This window comes from Anguilla anguilla, chromosome 3 (assembly GCF_013347855.1).
Source record: "Anguilla anguilla isolate fAngAng1 chromosome 3, fAngAng1.pri, whole genome shotgun sequence".
Classification (NCBI taxonomy): Eukaryota; Metazoa; Chordata; class Actinopteri; order Anguilliformes; family Anguillidae; genus Anguilla; species Anguilla anguilla.
In genome coordinates, this window is record NC_049203.1 from 32,753,096 (window position 1) to 32,769,570 (window position 16,475).

General features: G+C 45.6%; 1 pseudogene; it reads right to left on the bottom strand.

Annotated features, from left to right (window-relative positions):
* Positions 1 to 919: 919 nt before the first annotated feature.
* Positions 920 to 3,800, bottom strand: LOC118222828 (annotated as a pseudogene).
* Positions 3,801 to 16,475: the final 12,675 nt, after the last annotated feature.

Sequence of the window (16,475 nt, forward strand, 5' to 3'; positions counted from 1 at the left end):
ACGTCAGAAAATTGCTTTGGACTCAAAGATGAGTGACTACAATAGAGACAAAATACCAGCTTTGTTATAGCATCCTGCTAAGCAACATGCATGGTATTTTGCCTCTATTACAACTATATCACCTGCATTCATTTTTGCTAGTAGTCGCACATCTTGCAAGTCCAAAGCACATTTTCTCACTTGACCATCAATTCGGAAGGTACTTGCTTCTTCATGACAGTGGGGTCATCTTGAGGTGCTGATCTCTTCTCTGCTTTTTCCCACAGCGCGCAGGAACTGCTGCCGTGGGCTATGCATGGCAAATTGTGGTCACTCACTCACGGACGACCTGAGAGGGACGTTTGGTGGGACGCATGCGCAGGTGGTGCTTTGTTTAGAAGGACTCATGCACAGGTATATCTCCCAAAATCACCACTTTGAACGGCACGAGATTTTTAAGCACAGCTTTATCGCTTGTTAGCTAACGTTGTTAGCTAACATGTTAGCGTTTCGCCTGGTTTAGTTAACCTACTTAGCGCATACCACCGATACAGATGTATGGACACACAGAGGACAACAAATACCGTTACAGAGGTGAGGACATGCCATAGCTAGCTAGCTACATAGTTAGCCAAGTTTTACTCATGACACTTTGTACAGGTGCGCCGTGGGTCTGCATGGTTTTGTGCATGTTTCTCTGCTCTCTTTAGCTTGGTGTTGTTGAATTTCAGATAGCATGATTTATGCCACTTTGCTTGATGCAACTGAAGAGTGAGTGCCATACCAGGTCCTTCATCCAGCCTCTTTATATCTAAAGGGACTGGCGATTGCTTCAGGTAATGAAATCTTGTGATGTTTCTAGTCAGAGACAAGTATCCAGCTAGTTTTTCATACTTCTGATGCACATACCTAGACACATCATCAGTGTTGTATCCTGGAGTCATTGGGCGTTTCGGGTCTTGCAACAGACACCCTCGTCCGGGTGACTCGACCGAGGTTGATCAGACCTCGGCCTGTGTCCAACTGGTATTCTACTGACCCCACTGATCACCCCTTTTGAGCCAGAGCCATCTAGACGCTTTCTCTGCCGCCTCCATGTTGTTGTTGATGGCTCTTCTCCTGCTTGATCCCGTAATGCCCAGGGTTCCGTAGGCCTTGCTGAGGGAATGACTTGCAAACCCCCAACTGCCTACCTCCACTGGTATGCACTTGGTCCTCCACCCGTTCCTGCGGCAGTCCTCCACCAGCTCTTGGTACTTCGCCTTCTTCCTCTCTTGCGCCTCCTCCATCCTCCCCTCCCAGGGCACAGTTAGCTCCAGTAAGATGAGCTGTCTTGTGGCCTCAGAGACCAAGATGATGTCTGGTCTCAACAAGGACTGGATGATATGTGATGGAATTTTCAGCTGCCTCTCCAGGTCGACTGTCATCATCCAGTCTCGTGCCGTGGAAAGCAAACCAACAGAGCAGTTCTTGGGTCTTTCCTTTGGCCGCTCTCCCTGCTGCTCAGGATATGTGCGAGGGTCCTTGTCTTGGAACACAGGGGGCATGTGGGTGTTTCTACTTTGCCCCATGTGAATAGGTTGGATGGGCTGGGGAGGACATCATAGACCCCCTGAATTAAGAACTTGATCCTCTGCAGGCTGTCTGATGTTATTACTGACATAGGATACATTTTGTCCAGTCAGTAGGATGAATGTCCTTAACTTGACCAGTGTCATTTTGGAGATTTTGGCAGTTATTGTCTGCTGTGTTTTTACCCTAAATGATTAAAATATACATTACATTAGTGAATAGAAATTCTGGAAAGCATTTCATAGTTTGATTGTGTCACCTATAAATGTGCATTGCGCGGTACTGGTGCCATACAGAGCAGCACTGCTCAGGCTGCGGGGTAGGCCTAGCCATCTTCGCAAGTAGCTGCTGATCTTTCTCTCCAGTGCCTCGACTTTCGTTATGCGCACTGCATACACTAGCAGAGGCCACAGGATCCGGGGTAGTATGGAATGCTGGTAAATCCAGGCCTTGAACCTTCCCGGCAGGCCTGTTTTGTCCACCTTGGTCAGCTAGGCCTCAAGCTCTTTGCTGGTTTTCTGGATGGAAGCAGCATCTTTGAGGCTGCAGTCAAAGATCTTCCCGAGGCTCTTGACTGGCTGCTCTGTAATGGACGGGATGGTGGCACCGGTCAGTGAGAACCGGAACTTGTTCACTACTTTCCCCCTCTTCAGCACTAGAGACCTTGATTTTGTTGGTTTAAAGCTCATCCTTGCCCAGGTGATGAGCTTCTCTAGGCCTTGAAGTATCCACCTGCTGCCTGGGACAGATGTAGTAGTGACAGTCAGGTTGTCCATGAAAGCTCTTATTGGGGGTTGTCGCACTCCAGTCTTAGTCAAAGGGCCCCTGCATTCTACCTCTGCTGACTTGACAACCATGTTCATGGTGAGGGCGAAAAGGATGACTGAGATGTTGCAGCCTGTTATGATGCCTTTCTCAAGCCGATGCCAGTCTGATGTGCCAGACCCAGCAGTGACTCTTAGCCTGAAGTCACCGTAATAGTCCAGAATAAGGTCCTTGATTTTTTTGGGAACATGATGTCGATGTAGTGCAAGCTCAACGAGTTTATGTGGTATGGATCCGTACGCATTTGCAAGGTCCAGCCACAACACAGTCAGGTCTCCCTTGCCTTCGTGTGCCTCCCTGATAAGTTGTGTGACCACACCAGTGTGTTCCAAACAGCCAGGCACTCCAGGGATCCCACCCTTCTGAACGGAGGTGTCAATATAGCTGTTCTTCAGAAGAAACTCGGTTAGTCGTCCTGACAGGATACAAAAAAAAAACTTGCCTTCTACGCTTAGCAGTGAGATGGTTCTAAACTGGCTGATGTTCTTAGAGTTTTCTTCCTTGGGGATCAAAACACCCTCAGCACACCTCCACTGGTTGGCAACTCTTCCCCTGCGCCAGATAACCCTTAAGATTTTCCAAAGGTGCCGAAGGAGTTTCCGGCGCTTGTACACAGTATATGGAACTCCACTGGGACCTGGGGCAGAGGCTGATCTGGCTCCTTTGACCACCTCCTAAACCTCCATCCAGCTGGACTCCCTCATGGCAAACTCAACCATTGGGGGTTGACGGCTTATGAGAGCCATGTGTGGCTCGAGCTCCTGCTTTCTCTCTGGGTTGCTCAAGGTGTTGTGCAGAAAGGTGTTTACATCCTCAGCTGAGCACATGAGGCTGCCACTGCGCTTGTCCCCTAGTAGCTTCTTAGTGAAGGCGAAAGGGTTAGAAATAAAAGCAGCATGCTTCCTTGCTCTTTCTTTCCCCCCTCTTTCTTGTTTAAATTATTTTAAAGTTGAATGTGCTACAGGGTCCATATGAAGGGCTGATTCATCGGCGTTGTACCCATTCAAACTGTGGCGGCACATGCCCCCTCAGGTTTTTGGCCTCTCTCAGATAAAAACATAAAAAACAAACATAAAACATTTTTTAAAATCCATAATATTTATTTATTTATATTTATTCATTATGATTTCAGATATAGAAGTCCAAAGTATTCTCTGCTCTGGTAAACTGATAATCCCCCCTTCACATTGCAAGTTCCTCCCACAAATCAGTTGGCATCACAGATAAAATATTCACATGATTACGATTCAGTGGGAGAGGGATGTACAATGTCCCACATTAGGACACAGAAATGCTAGGATGTAAACACATCTTAGCATTAGAACCTCTTTGTTGGTACCCGAATCGCGGTGCATGTTGAGGAAGTTCAGCCAGTCAGTCAACTGAATTGGCCAGCTAGAGTGGTGAGTATGACCAGTCACCATCTTCTAGTTAGGAAAAATGAGCTTATACCACCCAGCTGGCCAGGTGGTTTACTAGCTTGGGGTTAACACACATCCCAAAAAACCTGGAAATTTGTAGACTAGTTTTCCACTCGTAGACAATGTGAAAATTAGCATTTTTATTGTTGTTGAAGTTGTTAAACTAATGTTGTTGTTGTTAAACAAATGATTAAAAACAATCAATGATGCCACTAAAATGAAGGTAAGGTAAGGTAACACAACACAACAGTGTTCGTGTTTGGTTTGGTTTTAGGCAGTTTTCAATGACAAAGTACTTTAAAGTATTTTAAAGTCGTTAGATGTTGTGGTGGAGTGGCACTGTAGTTCACCCAGCTGTTGTAAAGGTCCAAGAAATTCAAATGTTGGTTATATTCCCCTGAATTGACAGTTAACAGTCTTCCTTATATTTATTTCACGTTTGTAATAAATTGTTAATAAACACTAAATTGTAATAAACACTGTTACATTACTGTAACCTCTTCAGCCGACAAGGACAGCCTGGAGATCATTGAATGTGTAATAATGTTGTAACACTGAGCTACTGTACACAAGCATTATAGCAGTCTCAAGCTCCAGGCATTACACCCAAATTAAGAAAGTATGTGGTTCCGCATGTCTAAGCTTGAAAGATATTTAATTGTCGCAAGCTAACGGTAGGCCTCCTTATTGATCCACAGCATTCTGCGACAAGTTCCAGGTGAAAAAGTAACTGTACAGGTTAGTTCTCTTCATTTTTGTGAAAAGAAAAAGCATATTGCTTTCTCTGCATCCAGAGGAGGTGCAATGCTTAGGTGTTTTCAACTTGCCTTACCCACACAAAAGTGGCAAGATCGCCATTTACGTATTACATGTAGAAAGGATTTCACTGAACATAAAGTTTTTGTTACGTTTCTGAAACTACCACCCAGTTAACACTGCTCACTGGAAATCTGGCATTTAGCCAAGAGGCAAAGCAAGCCAAAATGTAAAAATATTTCTTGGCCGTTTATGGATGGATAAACGTATTAAAACAACACATCAGGAAATAAATCACCAATTTCAGTTTCCGGGACCTTTAAACTTCTACAGTAGCCGATAAAATAAACACTTTATGAGTGTACTTTGTTAAAGCATGTAAAACACCTAAAAAACACTTTGCCTTTTCAAAAGTTCAAATCAGGAGAAAATTGAAAACAGTTACAAATCAGTTGAAATTTTTATTTTGTTGTACTTTTATTTGAGTAAATGTAGCAATCAAAATGTATATTTTGTACTGAATGGTTATGCTAAAGAACTTTTCCCCCACTTTGCCACAAAGCATGACCTATGAAATTCTTTGGGAGGTTGGTCCCATTGAGCTGATCCTCCCCAGTATGATGGTCTACCCTTCAGTAGCGAAATATATTTTTTCCATATATAGTGATCAGTATACATGCATTCTTCATTTCACAATGGACTTGTCACTATATATTTGTGATATAATAAACTTTCATGCGAAATGCACAATACATTTTATATGGATTGAGAAATTATATGCATACATGTACACACTCACTGGCCACTTTATTAGGTACATGTATCTAATAGTGGGTAGGACCCTCTTTTGCCTCCACAACTGCCTGAATTCTTTGCAGCATGGATTCAACAAGGTGTTAGAAATATTCTTTAGGGACCTGGGTCCATGCTGACTTGACAGCATCATGCAGTTCCCTCAGATTTTTTGGCCATGCATTCATGCTGTGAACCCCCATTCATCCAAAAGGTGCTTTATTGGATTGAGATCTGGGGACTACGCAGGCCATTGGAGTAAATAAATCACTCATGTTTGTGGAACCAGCATGAGATGATATGTGGCTTGTGACATTATCCTGCTGGAGGCATCCATTTGACAAAGATAGACTGTGGCCACAAAGGAATTCACATAATCAGCCACAATGTGTAGGTATGATGTGCCATTCAGATGCTGCCCAGTTGGTATTAAGGGGCCTAAAGGCTTTCATATGCTTCAAACTGTCACGGGTCAAAGTGAGGTGGCCTCGGACAACAGAGTGGCGAAACTCCCGTAGGAGATATTTAATGCGGAAGTACACAATACAACAGGCAGTCTCGTAGTCAGTTCGTGCATAGATCAAAACCAGAAAAAACCACCAGGGCAAAAGTACAAAATCGTAAGGCAAAATCAAAGTCGGTAAACGGGCGGAGGTCAGAACAAGAAATCAGCAAAACAAAGACGGCAGGCAAAAATCGGTGGTGAAGAAAACAAGCAAGATCTAAACATGAGTCAAACAAACGAGAGGATAAATGCTGGAAAGTCACTGTAAAAAAAGGAGGCACAATGTGGCTAGGAAGAACAGGGAAACAGAATATATACCAAAAGAACCAGGTGAGTGAAATGAGAGATAATTGAACGGAGCGTGAACATGCAAACAGGGAACAGGTGAATGAAATGAGTGATTAACCAGTGCATGAGAATGCGGCCAGAACAGGTGAGAGTGATCAGCTGAGGGGAGAGAGAGAGAAAGAGAAAACCACGCCCATACTACAAAAACAAAACAAAGATTGTGCAGGAGAAAAGCAGATAGTCAACTAAAAAGTGAAGTGACAACAGAAACATAACACAAACAAACTTGTTCATACAATGCATTATCTGACCATGTCAAACAGTGATGTTCATACCTTTTTACGAAATAGCTGAAGGTGAATTAATGAATGAAACATTACATTTATATAGCACTTATCCAGATGGTCAAAGTGCTTTACAGTGATGAAGGGGAACTCACGTCACTCACCACCAATGTGTAGCACTCACCTGGGTGATGCACGGCAGCCATTTTGTGCCAGAACGCTCACCATTACATTACATTATATTACAGGCATTTGGCAGACGCTCTTATCCAGAGTGACGTACAACAAAGTGTATAACCATAACCAGGAACAAGTATGACGAAACCCCTAGAGAGAAGTACCGGTCCAAGTGCAGGGAACAACCGCATAGTTCAACTTGGACCCTGAAGGTTAAACTGATTAACACTAACAACGAGAACGGCAACAACGCAGTCTATGGAAAAAATACAAGCAGTAGTTAAGACAGTTAATGCACCTAAGTCACCTACGAAACAGCTGTCTAGTTACAACCCTAAGCTTACAGTCATTTACAGGGGGGTAGGGAGGGATGGGGAGAGGTGCAGCCTGAAGAGGTGAGTCTTCAGTCGTCGTTTGAAATGGTTCAGTGTCTCAGCTGTTCTGATCTCCACAGGGAGGTCATTCCACCATCGTGGGGCCAGAACAGACAGGAGACGTGTTCTGGAAGTGCAGGTGCGAAGAGGGGGAGGTGCTAGGCACCACACATTAGCAGAGGAGAAGAGGGAGAGAGGGAGAGGGAGAGAACTTTTAGCCAATTAAATCAGGGGATGATTAGGTGGCAAGCTGAGAGAGCCAGGTTCAGAATTTAGGCAGATCATGGGGCTTTAATGACCACAGTGAGTCAAGACCTTGGTTTAACGTCTCATCTGCAGGACAGAAGGTACATCAGCGATGTATAATCGGCTGATGGATATCGCTACATTATCACCAGCATTCCATTGTCGCTTGGCTTGGATATTGAACGCTGTCACTAATTAAATATATAAACACATAGCCGAAAAGAATGCATCGCTGAAGTAGAGTCATTATGTTTCAGATATTTTTATTGGAAGCATTTGTGCAAAAATCTTGACATTTATACAGAATATAGAACTGCTTCAATTTTTACATTATTTCACAAATATGGTGTAAAATAAAAGGGAGAGAAAGAAAAGGAAGAAAAAGAAAAAGGGGGATATTTGAATGTATTGAAAGGATAGCCCCCATCTAATTTTCAAGGGGGTCCTATAGACACAAATACAAAATTATAAAACACATACAAACAAAAACAGCATTACATAACAAACATACACTGAAAGTACACAGATACAGACAGCTTGCTCACCCTCTCCCACCCACACCCCCAGCCCTCAGCTGTTGTACAGGAAAAACTGGCTACAATGATCCAGATAACAAATCAATTACATCAGCATAAAGAGCAATTGAAGCAGTTTGTCTTCAGTTTATTTGTGACACAAATAAACTGAAGATTGTAAGTACGCACAAATTAAAAGCATAAACAGCGGAAAGAGGTAATAGATCTCACAAAAAGAGGAAGATTATTCCAGTCGGATGGAGCTTTGTATTGGAATGACCTGCATCCGACTTTGAAAATTCTGGGGACAAAGAAAAAGGGGTATTGCATACGTCTGAGTGGGTATGAAGATCCACATGGAACCAAAAACTGTTCCAAATAGGAAGGACAATTAAAATAAACACATTTGAAGATGAACTGAGCCCAGTGAAATTGCCTTCTAGATTTAGGCTGCAACCAATTAAGCGATTCATACATGAAACAATGGTGAGTTCTTTATAGACACCTCAAAACAAATCAACATAGAGAATTATATACAACATTAAGGGGCCTAAGATAACTGTCAGAGGTGTTCTGATAGACAATGTCAGCATAATTAATAATAGGTAGTATCATCTGAGAAATTATTATTTTTCTGACTTGAAATGTAAAACAATTAATTGAGAGATAAAGTCAACTCAGACAACCATATGTTCTTTTTATAATAAAATCAATGTGGGGCTTAAAGGAGAGTTCAGGGTCAGTCCAACGTCCACGATATTTGAACGAATCAACTTTCTCAAGGGGTGACCTATCGTCAAAAATAATATGCAAATCAATGGGATATGAACGACTGTGTCGCGTACCAAACACCATGCAGGACTTCCTATTCAATACGAGTTTGTTGTTATGAAACCAGTTTTGGACCAAGTTAAAATCAAACTGTAAAGAATTCTCAATTTGTAATATATCAGAGTTAGAAGTGTAAATAACAGTGTCATCAGCATAAAGATGAACAAGACAATTTGAGCATATTTGAGGTAAGTCGTTAATAAAAATAGAAAAATGAAGTGGACCCAAGGTGGAACCTTGTGGAACACCCTTTTCAACAAATAAATAGTCAGACTGAGAACACTGAAAGACAACACACTGACTATTATGAAAATAGGCATTAAACCAGAGGAGAGCAGTTCGAGTTAAACCAATAGAATAAAGCTTATCAAGGAGGAGGTAGTGATCAACCATATCAAAAGCCTTGGAAAGATCGATAAAAATTGCACCTGTGAGTTGGCCTTTATCAAAGGATGAGAACACATCATTAGTGAAATTTAGAAGAGCCGTGGTGGTGGAAAAGTTACGTCTAAAACCTGATTAGGATGGAGACAAAATATTGAACAGATTGATGTACTGTGATAATTGATTAAAAATAAGTTTCTCAAAGATTTTAGAAATAGTACAAATAATAGAAATTGGTTGATAGTTATTCACATCGGATAGGTCTCCACCTTTGAAAAGAGGGGTAACTCTGGCACATTTCCATATGGGGGGAAATGAACAAGTAGACAGAGACAAGTTAAATAAATCTGCAAGGGGATACATTATTACATGAGTGGCAAGTTTAACAAATTTGGCTTCCAAACCGTCTGGACCAGCACTACTACTAACTTTTAACTCACATATAGCATGAAAAACATCAGTAGGCAAGATTTTTCTAAAGGAAAATGAACCATTAGAAGTAATGAAGTTTGAGGAACCAGCTGTATCATAGGAATTAAATTGTTTGGAGCTACAGATAGAAGAGAAATGCTGATTAAAAGCATAGGAAATAAGTAAAGGATCAGAAATTATTTAATTATTAATTCGAATCCGGTTTATGAAGCTTTTATTAGTTTTATTGAGAATATGGTTCAATTGATCCCAAAACTGTCTAGCGTTATGAAAAGCTATCTTTATAGTAGTTGGATTTTGCATTCCTTGTTTTGGTCTTACATAAATTCCTCAAGTATCTGTAGGTTTCCCAATCAGCAGAATCTTTGGACAAGTGATATTTGGCCCAGGTTTTATCCCTTTGTTTGAAAAGGCTGATAAGATGTGAGCTGATCCAGGGTAAATGTCTACCTTTAACTCTAATTGTTTTCATGGGAGCATGTTTATCAATTACGTTAGTAACTTCAGAATAAAATAAGTTCCATGCATCATCAACAAAAGGAATTAACTGAAATCTATCCCAGTTAATAGCAATTAGGTCTTGAATAAAACAATCTACATTAATATTTTTGCATTGTCTCAGTCTAATATATTGTGGAGGAGAACTTGGAATTTTAACTTTCCAGACACAAAATATAACAGAGTGATCACTTAAAACAATCTGACATAACACCATTTATTTCTTTATCCTTTCAGGATTAGTGACAAGTATCCAATCCAACAAAGATGAAGTCCGATAATCCACTCTAGTAGGTTCATTATTTAACTGAGTGAGGTTTACACTACCAAGTAAATTTCTATCATTGGAAAAGGAACGAGCCAGTTCAAGCCAGTTACTATTGAAGTCACCAAGATAATCATTTCATTATGCCTCTCAAGAGAATTACACTACACAAAATACACTTTGTAGAGTCAATCCGAGCAGAGGGAGGCCTATCAATGTTGACAATAGTTAAATGTTTTTCATGAAGAATAATGTTAATGAAAAGACATTCAAAATTAACCAGCTCTACATTAGGAATGACACACTCAGAAACAAGATTTGCAGAAACATATGTGGCCACCCCACCTCTTCTAGAAGCCCATACAGAACAAAATTATCAATTTTAATTTCATCAGTGATTTTACTATGTAGCCATGTTGTTGTGAGATACCGATCAGGTGGACCCAAATGCAGGACTCAGACACAGGAAATTCTGGGAATACAACTGAGTGGTTTATTGGAGAAGACAGGCAGGAGAAATGTAGATGGCGATGTGGATTCAGGCAGATGCGGACAGGAAGGCTGGAACTGGAGCTGAAGCGGGTCGGGCCGGCTGGATAGGTCTGGACTGGACTGGACTGGACTGGTCAGATTGGGCTGAACTGGACTGGCAAGACCGGGCAGGGCTGGACTGGCAGAAGGAGCTGGACCGGGAGGCCGGTGAAGGGCGGGCTGGACCCAGCAGGCAGAGGAGGGAAAAAAATAAAGACAGACAAGGAGACGGGACAAGAGACGAGCACGCAGACTGGGAACACTGGGGAAACAAAGAGACAGACAACGGTTAACAAGGAGAGCAAAAAACACTGAAAGGGAACGAGGGAGCAGGCAGGTGAGCTAGGCTACGGCTGGGAGAATTTCCGAAATAGAATAAACCCAAATACGTTTCTTTTAACCGGACCGAGAAAACGAGGCGAAGACAAAAAAACATGGGGAACGAGAGGAATATGACACGTTTCAGTAATAGTGATAATATTGGGTGTGTAAAGAGTAACCCAGGCTCTGAGGAGATTGATTTTTGAAACAAGGCTCCTAATATTAAGATGAATAACCTTTAAACCTTTAGCTGATTCAACTGTACCTATAGAAAAATAAAAACAAAAAACTGAGTTGGGAGAGAGAAGATGATGGGGGTGGGAAGCGAGAGCAACAAGCAGGACAGACAGACAAACACCACATGTATACACACACACACACATACACACAAAAATGAAAACATAAAAAGGAGTGGCAGGTTAACTAAAGTAGAACTACCTTGCATTTAAACCGCATTTTGGCCAGCTTTATTTCCTGTTTCACCAACAAAGAGATGCTCAAAAATTGGTGAATGTCACCCTGGTGGAAAGCTAGCTTTTTCTGATTCAGAGTATTCTTGAGGGAATTACTGACCCAGGGCTTATTATTTGGGTACAATGTAATTGTCTTCCTGGGAATGATCATTTGTTCACAGAAGTGTCAGGGTTCTGTGTCTTCCCCCCTTGTTATTCCTGGTTGGGCCGCCAGATGGCGGCACCCCTGCTTTGTGTCCGGTTAATTGTTTTATTGTTTCCCATTATCCCATTATTAGTTACTGATTGTCTCGTGTTCCCTTCCCTCTCTGTGGCCTGATTGTTCATTGTGCCCTCCTGTGTCTCGTCTGCGTCGCTTCTATTTAAGTCTCCCTCTTCCTTCACTCAGGCGCTGGATTCTTTTGGTTCTGTTACCTGTGTGCCTGTTTGTGGCTTTGTTACCTGTTTGCGTTTTTGATACCTGTTTATGGTTCTTGCTACCTGCCTGCGTGTTTGTTGCCCGTCGCCTGTTACCTGTTGCTTGCCTGCCCGTTGCCTGTTCCCTGCCTGCTCTGTTTCCCACGTTTTGGGTTTTTGTATTTTTGTTTTCTCGTGTTTTTTGAGGATTTTCTTTGTCTTTGTTATAGCCGCCTGCTCGGCCCACCGTCCCGCAGGAGCTGCCTGCTCGGCCCGCCGTCCCGCAGGAGCTGCCTGCTCGGCCCGCCGTCCCGCAGGAGCTGCCTGCTCGGCCCCGCGTCCCAGAGAAGCCCCCTGCTCTGCCTGTCGTCCCGGAGGGGCCTTCGCCGCCTTCTCTGCCTGTCGTCCCGGAGGGGCCTTCGCCGCCTGCTCGGCCCGCCGCTCCCCGGGAGCAGCCTCCTGCTTCGCCCCGAGCCCCGGAGAGGCCTCCGAAGCTGCCCGGTGCTCCGGCGCCCCCTGTAGCTTCGGCGCCCCCTGTAGTTCCGGCTCTCTTGTCCTCCGGTGTTCCCTCGCCCCCTAGAGTCCGTCCCTCCCCTGGTGTCGTCGCTCCCCCCAGTGGTCGTCCCTCCCCTGGTGTCGTCGCTCCCCCCAGTGGTCGTCCCTCCCCTGGTGTCGTCGCTCCCCCCAGTGGTCGTCCCTCCCCTGGTGTCGTCGCTCCCCCCAGTGGTCGTCCCTCCCCTGGTGTCGTCGCTCCCCCCAGTGGTCGTCCCTCCCCTGGTGTCGTCGCTCACCCCAGTGGTCGTTCCTCCCCTGGTGTCGTCGCTCCCCCCGGTGTCCAGTCTCCCTTTGGTGTCGTCGCTCCCCCCGGTGTCTGTCCGTCCCCCGGTGTCGTCGCTCCCCCCGGTGTCTGTCCGTCCCCCGGTGTTGTCGCTCCCCCCGGTGTCTGTCCGTCCTCCGGTGTTGTCGCTCCCCCCGGTGTCCGTCCTTCCCCCAGTGTAGTCGCGCCCCCTAGTGTCCGTGCTCCACCCAATGTTCTTGCACCCTCCAGTGTTCCCAACAGTGTGTCCGTGTGTTCCCCGGCCCCCCTGTCTAGTTGTCTGCCCGCCTGTTTGTCTGTCAGTTTACCCGCATGTGTGTCAGCCAGTTTGTTGGCCTGTTCTGCCCCCCAGGCCGTCGGCCCATCGGCTAACGTGTTTGCCCGCCTGTCTGCCTGTCTGTCTGTGTGCCAGTCCGCGTGTTTTTTGTTTTGTTTGCCCTTGTGTCAGTCCCTGTGTCAGTCTTTGGGCTCACCCCTCTCCTTCCCTGTCTGCCTGTCCCTTTGTGTGTCGGTCGGTGTCGCTGTGTGCCTCCCCGCCTGCTTGTCCCTTTGTCTGTCTGTGTAGGTTTCCTGGTGTTGTGCCTGTATCTGTCAGTCCGTTTTTTCTTCAGTCTTGGTTCTCCCCAGTGTAGTACCCACGTCTAGTTCCTTGTAGTGTTTGTTCCGCTCCGTGTCTGCCTTTTCCTCAGTCCGGTGTTCAGTCTTGTCTAACCCAGTCCAGTGTTTTGTCTTGCCCCGCCTCGTTACTGTCCAGTGTACTGTCTCGTCTAGTCCCAGTCCCGTCCTGTGTGTCTGCCTCGACCCAGTCCAGTTCTGTGTGTCTGCCTCGCCCCAGTCCGAGTCCCCTGGTTTCCTGAGTCCCCTGGTTTCCTGAGTCCCCTGGTTTCCTGAGTCCCCTGGTTTCCTGAGTCCCCTGGTTTCCTGAGTTTCCCCTGTCGCCCGAGTCCGGGTTCTGAGTTTCCCCTGTCGCCCGAGTCCGGGTTCTGAGTTTCCCCTGTCGCCCGAGTCCGGGTTCTGAGTTTCCCCTGTCGCCCGAGTCCGGGTTCTGAGTTTCCCCTGTCGCCCGAGTCCGGGTTCTGAGTTTCCCCTGTCGCCCGAGTCCGGGTTCTGAGTTTCCCCTGTCGCCCGAGTCTGAGTCTCCTGTTGCCTGGGTCCTGTCCAGCCCTGAGTCTCCTGTTGCCCGGGTCCTGTCCAGCCCTGAGTCTCCTGTTGCCCGGGTCCTGTCCAGCCCTGAGTCTCCTGTTGCCCGGGTCCTGTCCAGCCCTGAGTCTCCTGTCGCCCGGGTCCTGTCCAGCCCTGAGTCTCCTGTCGCCCGGGTCCTGTCCAGCCCTGAGTCTCCTGTCGCCCGGGTCCTGCCCAGCCCTGAGTCTCCTGTCGCCCGGGTCCTGCCCAGCCTGTGTTTCCTGTCGCCCGGGTCTTGCCCAGCCCTGAGTTTCCCGTCGCCCGGGTCCTGCCCAGCCCTGAGTTTCCTGTCGCCCGGGTCCTGCCCAGCCCTGAGTTTCCTGTCGCCTTGGTCCTGTCCAGCCCTGAGTCTCCTGTCGCCCGGGTCCTGCCCAGCCCTGAGTTTCCTGTCGCCCGGGTCCTGCCCAGCCCTGAGTTCCTGTCTCCCGAGTTCCTGAGTTCTGCCCCGAGTTCCTGAGTTCTGTTTCCCTGTCCCCGCCCTCCAGTTCACCCCCTCCCCGGGTCGGCCTCCTGGGATGTCAGGAGCCGTCCCTTGGGGGGGGGGACTGTCAGGGTTCTGTGTCTTCCCCCCTTGTTATTCCTGTTTGGGCTGCCAGATGGCGGCACCCCTGTTTTGTGTCCGTTTAATTGTTTTATTGTTTCCCATTATTAGTTACTGATTGTCTCGTGTTCCCTTCCCTCTCTGTGGCCTGATTGTTCATTGTGCCCTCCTGTGTCTCGTCTGCGTCACTTCTATTTAAGTCTCCCTCTTCCCTCACTCAGGCGCTGGATTCTTTTGGTTCTGTTACCTGTGTGCCTGTTTGTGGCTTTGTTACCTGTTTGCGTTTTTGATACCTGTTTATGGTTCTTGCTACCTGCCTGCGTGTTTGTTGCCCGTCGCCTGTTACCTGTTGCTTGCCTGCCCGTTGCCTGTTCCCTGCCTGCTCTGTTTCCCACGTTTTGGGTTTTTGTATTTTCGTTTTCTCGTGTTTTTTGAGGATTTTCTTTGTCTTTGTTATAGCCGCCTAGCGAGGCTTTCTGTTCTCTTTGTTTCCCCCGTGATTTACATTACATTACAGGCATTTAGCAGACGCTCTTATCCAGAGCGACTTACACAACTTTTTACATAGCATTTTACATTGTATCCATTTATACAGCTGGATATATATACTGAAGCAATGCAGGTTAAGTACCTTGCTCAAGGGTACAACGGCAGTGTCCTTACCCGGGAATCGAACCGGCGACCTTTCGGTTACAAGCCCAGTTCCTTACCCACTGTGCCACCTCCGTCATTAAAGTCTTTTGTTTTCCCCATTTTTGGAGTTCTGTATTTTTGCACTCTGCGCTTGGGTCCATTCCCGTGTCCCGCCTGACAAGAAGGTAATATTGTCAGGACTGGTGAGGGAATGGACCCAAATACAGAGTAAAAAAACCCAAGAACTCCAAAAGGAAAATCCACACAAAGACTTTAATTAAAAACTTAGGAACAAACAATGCCTCGCAGGGCAAATCCCAAAAACACAAAAAAAAAAAAAAAAAAACATCACACAACAGAACACAGAAAATCCAAAACCCGCAAGAAGCCAAACAAAGGCAGGGCAAAAACAGGCACGGGGAAACACGGACAAACTCAGGCAAAAAACAGAGGCAGGAACACCTTTAGACACTCAGTACCACATGTGGAAACATAAGCAAAAACAGAAGGAACCAGCACCCGAGTCAGGGAAGCAAAAAACTTAAATAGACACGACACTAATGAGACACAGGAGGGCACAATGCACAATCAACCATGGAGGGAAGGGGAAAACAAGACATGAACCCAAAACAATGATAGAACAATTGAAAACAATTATATTTAACCACAGGGGAAAGAGCAGGGCACAAAACAGAAGTGCTACCATCTGGCAGCCCAAAAGGGAAAAACAGAGACAGAGGCAAAATCTTGACAAATATAGCTTGATACAGTGAAAGTCAGTTCATCTAAGTCAGTACAAGAATCTTTAAAAACATCCCTGTTGGTACTGTCAGAACAGAGAGAAGTAAACTGAAGGTACTGAAATAATATAGTCAATGTTCCACTTACGCGACGTGATCCAGGAGTACATAACTAAACACCAGTCAATCAAACAAAATTTGTTGGTTGGCAACTTGTAGGGTGATCTACTCATAATACTGTCATGGGGAGGAGAATGAGAGGTCTCAGAAAAAGGTCTCAGCTTCCTCAGGACAGCGGAACAGTTTTGGCTTTCCCTTCACCATCACTCTCCGCGTACAAGGATACAGCAGAGAGTATTTGATCAGCGGAATTGGAGTTTTTTTTTGACAGCATCAAACTGCCGACGTTTCTTGATCAAGCCAGCACTGAAGTCAGGATAAATATGGACTCAAGCGCCCATATAGGTGAGCTCCCTTCTCTCCCTGGCCAGACGTAAAATCCTCACTTTGTCCTGGAAATGTAAGAACTTGACCAGGATGGGTCTATGAGCAGATCTAGTGCTGGAGCTGAAGGTGGGAGAGCGGTGAGCCCTTTTGATGACCGGCACAGTGTGAAAGTTCTTCTTGCCAAGAAGTAGTGGGATCAGCTGGTTCCAGAAGGCGATCATGTCTCTTGCTTCACTTTGTTCAGGAACAT